Here is an 8,492-nt window from a genome sequence, read left to right as displayed (position 1 = left end):
GGGGGATTGTTGTTCAATGGGTGTAGAGTTTTCAGTTTCGCAAGATGCAAGGAGTTTTGAAGGTGGGTATGTAACAAGGTGGTTACACTTAACACTACTAGCCTGTACACTCAGAAATGGTTAAGATGGTAAATTTTACGTTACGTGTTTTTTCACACAAGTTTTTAAGTTTCTAAAAACAACTCTGAGTAAAATCCTAAAGGAGATGAAGGTGTGCTTCTCAGCTGAGGAATTAATAAAGCAGGAAGGAAAGCTTTAGACTGGGGGACGTGCCCTTGCTGTGGTGTTCCCACCACAGCCTACACTTGTCTCTATCAGAGAGATCATCTCACTGCATTTCAATTTCCTCTCTAGTTGCCCGATTCCCTACTAGACTACAGGTTCTTTAAAGCAGAGACTGCTTCTTTACTATGGCATCCCCTGTACTTAGCACATGTAGGTGATCCATAAATATTTGTTGAATATGAATGAATGAGAGCTAGACACTCTATTTGTGTGTTCCTTTTGGAATGCTTCTCACGTATTTATTATTAACTCACAGGGTACAATTCTCCGTGGTAGGTACTATTGTTGTTCCCAGTTTACAGAGGGGGAAACTGACACACAGCGAGGTTAAGGCACTTCCCCAAGGTCACACAACTAATAAGTAGTTACACTGGATTCAAACCAGGACAGTCAGTCCAGTCCAGCTCCAGAGTGCATGCTTTTAACCACCCGCCAAGCTGCCATTCGGTAGATGAGAAATTTGAACCCTGGTCAGCTGAAAGTCCAAAGTCAAACTGTTAGTAGGTGATGGGGCCAGACCATACCCTGCCTGCTTTCAGGAAATACCTGAAAACAGGGCCCCACAGGAAAGCCGAGTGTCTCTCCAGGAGTAGTGTGTTCACCAGCTCCCAGGAAAAGGTAGAGCACCACACACTCAGGGCATCTGGAGTTCTTTACTGTGTGTGCGTTTGTGAATTTGCTTCCTTCCCAGCACTGGAATCTAAGACTGGATCCCAGGGATCATGTGTTATTCTGCTTTATCCCCAAAGCCTGCCACAGTGCCTGGTACAGAGTAGACATTCAGACAAGAGCCTACTGGAAAGAGGGAGGGAAGAGCAACCTTAAGCCCAGCTACCATGTATGACAACAGATCAAGGCCACAGCGCAATGCCTCTGTAAGTCTATGAATTCCTGATAAATCTTGGAATTATAAATTCACCTCCTCCAAACTCACCAGTTGACCTCATTATGTTTATTACCTTCGTGGAACAGGTGACTACAGTCAGAAAGTTGAGCAGTAATTATTTAATGTATAAGTCCTCTGTACGTAGCATGAGTATTCAGGCAAACAAACAGTGATCACTGTGAATATTTACAAGGAAGCAACGTTTGCAAAGGTCCAGCTAGTGCACCGTACCATCGACCCAAATTCCAGAAATGGGGAAAGAAAGCAAGAGTCAGGCATGGACTGGTTCCAAGTAAACCTTGCCTTGTGAAGGATGGCAGTGGACAGGGCTGGGGAAGCAGGGAGTTATGAATTTCCTGAAAACTCATGCAGGATTTTGTGTGGCTCACACACTTGTGCCTTCTTCTGGGGAAATGATCTGGAACATTTATTACAACCTCAAAGAGCTACTTGACTAAAGCAACAAAATCGGAACTATAACTTCGGTATCTTTGCTTCCTGATTGTAGTACAATGTTTTCCTTCCAGCCAACAAGTGAGAAACAGCTACAACGACGCCTTGGTATAAACTGAAGAGGTGCTTTAGGGCCCCTCGTGGATGGAGAGGGTGAGAGAATGGAGATGGAATTTGTGAAACATTTAGTAACCTGATAGATGTGAAGGCTGTGTGCAAAACCTGGTGCCAAGGTGCTAACTGCTTCTGTTCCCCTAATTAGCGATTTTCTTAAAAGTTGAACAAAATCGAGTCCTTTCAAGTACACTTTTGAGAAAAGGGAGCTTGAATTAGATGAAGAATGAGAAGCTGGTCTGGCCATGTGCCTATCTACTTGGTTTCGAGACCATTCCTCCGCCCTTTACCCAACATACTGGTCAAAAATAAAAACAAAAACTTGTTGAAACACCACTCAACTTTGTTAAATTATTTTTTCAGCTGAAATGTAGATAAACCATCTCCAGTTCTTTTCTTTCCTCGTGTCAAGCAATAATCAGAACCAAAGTCCTAGAATATTATAAAGAGTAGATGGAATCAGTATTCTTTTCAAAAAAGCCCCCGGGGCTTGAAGGGAGGAGGCTCCTAGGAAACCAGCAGGAGAAAAGGGGGAAATTTGAATGTTTCCCAGTAAGTACTTTTCCTTGCGGAACTTCTCTAGTTATTATATTTAAGTTTGGCTACTGGTCATATAAATACAAAAAGGTAAATAGTGTCACTCCAGTCTCTTGAGAAAACTTCAAATTCTGTGTAATTACAGGCCAGGAGACAGATAACCCAGGTTAGGGGCTAGAGACTGTGTTTGCCTTTTTGTTATCACCTGTCACAATTTGCTGGGAAGGTAAGAAAACACTGCTGTTTATCTGGACTCATGGCAATCTCTAACTCCAACTTTTAGAAACTTCAAGGTTTGACTGTGACCATGTTGGCAGAGTCTAATAAATTGCTTTGTAAATGAAGCAGACAACGCTGATTGATTATGTTGTACGATACAGCATTAGTAAACACAGAAAAGATTTTCTTCTCCTAAACTGAATTTTAGGTCCATATGTATGTGCCTCTTTCCCAAAAAAACAAATAGAAATTTAGGTCCGTTTATGTATAGGCTGGTCATAAAATCCGACATACACAGATAACAATTTTTTTTTATATTCATGGAATACAAAATGTCATGTATGCTTGCTTGTGTTCAGACTTTAAGGACACCCTATATAAGGTGTTAGAATGACAGTGAAATGTGAACCAATTGGGTCTGTTCTGAAAGCTTGGCATCCAAGTGACAACTTAGGTGTGAACTGGAGCAGTAAAAACAGACTAACTTGATCATTTAAGCCCCTCAGCTTCTATTTTCCCTTCAACTATCTGAATGAATCAAGCCAGGAGAATCTCTTTGGCCTGTGTTATCATTAGGTAGTTGCTGTTATGAATGCCTGCATTGTAGGAGAGATGGTTCTCTTCAAACCAAGATATATTTCTTGATTATTGAGCAGAGTCATAAATATTTACATGCAAAGAAATAAACATGGAACACCCAAATCAAAACAGGCCCACTCCCTGCTGTTTTATTTAGATAGATTGTTCAGCAGAGAGAGCACTTCCTGACTGTGAAGACTTGGGTGTGAATTAGGAAAGCTCTCAGAAAAGCACGCGCGCACACGCGCGCACACACACACACACACACACACACACACACACACACACACACACACTGGCATGTACTGATGCAGGAACGAAAATCAAGTTGACCAGAGGATTCAGACATTTAAATGAGAATTTCACATTTAAGGTTTTCAAAATCCAAATAATTGTACAACCGTTGATGTTCTATTAAACAAAAAGAAGAAATAATATACATTAGATTTAAAGACCCAAATGCCTTCCCACGTTTTAAAATATTGGGTTTAAATGATTAGAATTTGGCCTGGTTCCTACCTTAGGCACTTTCTCTAGAAACCTAATCCACTTAGAAACATTCTGTGAAAAATAATTTACTATCCAGAAAGTTTTCCTGCTTCCAAGATAAGAAAGCCTGTTCTGCCATCCCAGCAGGCAAGGGTTGTTTAAGTTCCTAGATAACAAAGTTGTTATTGATTCTATTATTTTTACTCTTCCTGATTCCCTGCAGTCCAGAGGGAGTCTGTCAGACCAAGAATGATTTTATAAAAAGGAGTAGTTTTTATTGTTGTAACTGGCCTCATTGTGACAGATGGGATCCTAGTGTTTTCTCACTGCTCTTTACTCGGGAGCTAGGAGAACAGAAAGCAAACAACAAAGAAACCAACACACTCGTAGTAATCTGGAGTTCTCAGCGCTGAGCCAGACCACTTGGAAATCAAACACCAGCCACCTCCTGAATGCCCCTTTTAGCCTGTGCTTATTGACCAGCTTAACATTCCCTTATCGCATGCTCATGTGGGCAGAATTAAATGGAATTAGCTGCAAATTATATAAAATTCATTTACCTTTAAAGGAAGCTATTTGGTCATGTTCAGTCTAGGGAGCGTAGAGCATTAAGACCCAAGTTAATGGTACTGCCTGGAGATGGATCAATTTGTTTTGGTTTTATTGTCTCCCTTTATTTGCCCTTATATGTTAGCTGCTGTGGCTGGAAATGCCCAGCTCAACCTCTCTGAGCCCACGCTGGAGCCACATTAACACCCCGAGGAGAGTCCCACTGTTTCTAAAGAGCTCAGTGGTACATGAAAGGACGCTCAGCATCACTAATTATTAGAGAAGTACAGATCAAAACTCCAACGAGGTATCACCTTCCACTGGTCAAAATGGACATCATCAAAAAATCTACAAACAATAAATGCTGGAGAGGGTGTGGAGAAAAGGGAACCCTGTTGCACTGTTGGTGGGAATGTAAATTGATACAGCCACTATGGAGAACAGTATGGAGGTTCCTTAAAAAACTAAAAATAGAACTACCATATGACCCAGCAATCCCACTACTGGGCATATACTCAGAGAAAACCATAACTCAAAAAGACACATGCACCCCAATGTTCACTGCGGCACTATTTAAAAGAGCCAGGTCATGGAAGCAACCTAAATGCCCACTGATAGATGAACGGATAAAGAAGATGTGGTACATATATACAATGGAATATTTCTCAGCCATCAAAAGGAACGAAATGGGGTCATTTCTAGAGGCGTGGGGACCTAAAGACTGTCATACACAGTGAAGTAAGTCAGAAAGAGAAAAATACATATCATATATTAACACATATATGTGGAATCAAGAAAAATGGTACAGATGAACCTGTTTGCAAGGCAGAAATAGAAACACAGTCACAGAGAACAAACGTATGGACACCAAGAAGGGAAAGGAGGGTGGGATGAATTGGGAGACTGGGATTGACATATATACACTATTATGTATAAAACAGATAACTAATGAGAACCTACTGTATAGCACAGGGAACTCCACTTCACTTCACTGTACAGTGGAGACTAACACAACATTGTAAAACAGCTATACTCCAATAAAAATAAATTTTTTAAAAAAACCTTATGTGAGGGCTTCCCTGGTGGCACAGTGGTTGAGAGTCCGCCTGCCGGTGCAGGGGACACGGGTTCGTGCCCCGGTCTGGGAATATCCCACATGCCGTGGAGCGGTTAGGCCCGTGAGCCATGGCCATAAAAAAAAAAAAAAAAAAACAACCTTATGTGAAATATATGTAAATTCCCATTTATCTCATGAGATTTCATGCATTTCTTAAGAATAAATTCTTCTGAAATGAAAATATAATAAAGTGCTCAGTGGAAAAAAAACACAATAAAGTAAGATCATGCTGATTCCTTCTCTTTAGTCACGTAGAGAAAGAATGGATGTGTAAGAAAGAAGGGGAAATCTACAAAGATGTTTGGGATTTGCATGTGTGTTGTCCATGCAGAGTTTCAAATAACATGCTTTGGGCATGTTTCCATGCATTTCCTCACTTTAACCTCACAACAATCTTAGGACATAGAGGCATATTTTAGTTTGAATGTCTGTGCTTCATGCTTGTTCTTTAAGAGTATCTATGAGCCTCCATAGAGCAAATAAATTATAGTTTAAGTGTTTGTTGTTGTTCTCAATTCGTAGTGTGCATGAGAATGACCTTGGGTGTATTTGTTTTTATTTTTTAAGAGTATCTATGAGCCTCCATAGAGCAAATAAATTATAGTTTGTGTTTGTTGTTGTTCTCAATTCGTAGTGTGCATGACAATGACCTTGGGTGTATTTGTTTTTATTTATTTATTTTTTTTTTGGCTGCATTGGGTCTTCATTGCTGCGCGTGGGCTTTTCTCTAGTTGCAGCGAGCGGGGCTACTCTTCATTGCGGTGTGCAGGTTTCTCATTGCGGTGGCTTCTCTTGCTGCGGAGCACGGGCTCTAGACCCACAGGCTTCAGTAGTTGTGGCACACGGGCTCAGTACTTGTGGCTCGCGGGCTCTAGAGCGCAGGCTCAGTAGTTGTGGCGCACGGGCTTAGTTGCTCCGCGGCATGTGGGATCTTCCCGGACCAGGGCTCGAACCCGTGACCCCTGCATTGGCAGGCGGATTCTTAACCACTGCGCCACCAGGGAAGCCCTTGGGTGTATTTAAAATGCAGAATCCCAAGTCCCACGCCACCCCCCATATGATTATTCAGTTGGTCTGGGATTGGGCTCAGAAATCACATGTTATAAGCAACCCAGTGATTTTGATACATACGGTTCATGAATCACATTTCCAGAAACACTATGAACCCTTGTGATTTCATTGATTGGTAGGAGTCTGTACCTTTGTGGGATTTGCCTAAACGTAATGTGTTGCAATATCTAACTGGATAAAATAAATGTATTCAAATACAGCTTATCTCTGCACGAGGATACACTGATAAGCCACATCTACCATAGGAAGAATTACCATGGGGAAAACTCAATGGGGTTGAGACCACAGTCAAATAACGAGCCTTTACTTTAAACTCTGCAAGAGAAGGCATGGATCCACCACAGAAAACCAAGGGTGAGGGTCTCAGCACTGCCGTTCTGAGTTTGGAGCTGCCTCTCCCACTTCAATCCCCAGAGATTGCTAACTTTAACACTCTCGTATGGGTCTTAGATTTGGAGGACACGCAGAGGAAACACTTTGACAAGGGTGTTTCTACACCCTCACAAAGAAGACCAGGGTGGCAATGACCACCCTTGTGACCTGGAAGAGGCAGGAATGGAGCAGGATTCCAGCCCTGCTTCAGCCAGGACAGTAGAATCCTCCTCTCCTGAGCCATGTGAGTGTTTCCTCTGAGTCTGTGATGACAGCTTCCTCTCCGACCTGGAGATGGAAGAGCCATGGGAAGTGCAGTGGGAAGGGTCTCTGGCTACCAGATGGGCTTATATGCTGCATTCCTCACCTATGGGGGGGCAGGGAGGTCATCCCAGTAAGGATGTGATTGGCTCAGGTCTTTCTTTTGGGCTTTCCTGGATGTAGAGAAGAAGTCCCGGATCTCCCCACCCCTGTTTCTCTCTGTGTGGTGTGGTCAGGGCTGGCTGGAGAGGGTGCCACCTGGCCCTCTCCTCCTCTATCCCCTTTAAGCAGGGCCCCAATTTGGGGGCATATTCCCCTAAAACACAGACATATATCCACCCAGTGCTTCCTCAGTGTTCCTGAATATTCCTTTCCAGGCCTACCTGTCTGGGAATGTCCTTAGACATGGGCTTATGGTAAGAGCTCTGTGGCTCTTTGGGCTACAGCAATTACCAATAGTTAAATGCTTGTAGGTGCATTAAAAGCAATGCCAGGGAAGCAAGGAAAAGATGACCATTTACCGAGTGCCTATGAAGTGCCAGGAACATTGGACATTTTGTCTCATTGAAATATCACAAAAATAATAAAAAAATATTTCTTGAGTGCTACTATATAGCAAGATAGTATGATGTCATGGCCAAGAGAATAGATTCTAAAACCAGACCTCCTCAGCTTGGATCTAGGCTCTGCCACTTACTGGCTGTGTGATTCCATAGCCAGTAACACCTCTATGCCTCAGTTTCCTCCACAGTCAAATGGGATAATAGTACCCACCTCCTGGGACTTTAGTGAGGACTGACATATGTAAAATACTTGCAACAGTATCTGGCTCCACGTGCTTGCTGTTATTATTACTCTATGCGATGGGTATATTATATGGAGCAGAACCTTTGGTTTCATTTTACAAATAAGGACAGAGCGCTTTCAGGGACTTATATAACTTGCCACAGGACATACTTGTGCAGGGCAGATTTGGAACACAGGTATTTGCAACTCCTAAGACCTTTCCATTATATACCAAAGCCAAAACAAATTTCTACTACTGAATTTGTGTCATCAAAGACATAGCAGACAGGTACAGTAAGAGCTATATAGGTGTTTGATCAATAAGTTGAAAACACTCCTCCTTCAAACCACTAAGCCAAGTGAAATGCAGAACGGCTCAGGAAGGCGGCTGGAGTGACCAGAAAGTGTGGGTCAAGGCTTCTTTGGGCTGCAGCAGGAACCTGGAGGTAAGGAAAGGCTCCCAGAGGAGAACAAAGGATTAGTCAGGAATCGGGAGGGGCGGTGGAGGGCTAAGAAAGGGAACCTCAATGGAAGCAAGAAGTTGGTTATCCAGGACTAAGATGAGAAGGGAAATGACAAGGCCTGGGGTTTCTAGAGACTGCATATCTGGATGACAGGGCCCAGACGGGAGCCTGGGTGAGGGCCGGGGATGAGCCCAGAGCTGCAAGGGCAGCCACAGGGATGCTGGAGGAGGGGGGAGCTTAGACCCTTTGGAGTCTGGACTTCCGTTCCCACTTTTCCTTTCAGCTGCAAAGAAAACTGAGGGCCTGAGAA

Source organism: Neophocaena asiaeorientalis, unplaced genomic scaffold, assembly GCF_003031525.2.
Source record: "Neophocaena asiaeorientalis asiaeorientalis breed wild unplaced genomic scaffold, Neophocaena_asiaeorientalis_V1.1 scaffold59, whole genome shotgun sequence".
Classification (NCBI taxonomy): domain Eukaryota; kingdom Metazoa; phylum Chordata; class Mammalia; order Artiodactyla; family Phocoenidae; genus Neophocaena; species Neophocaena asiaeorientalis.
The sequence above is the reverse complement of the archived record's forward strand: the minus strand, read 5'-3'. Positions refer to the sequence as shown.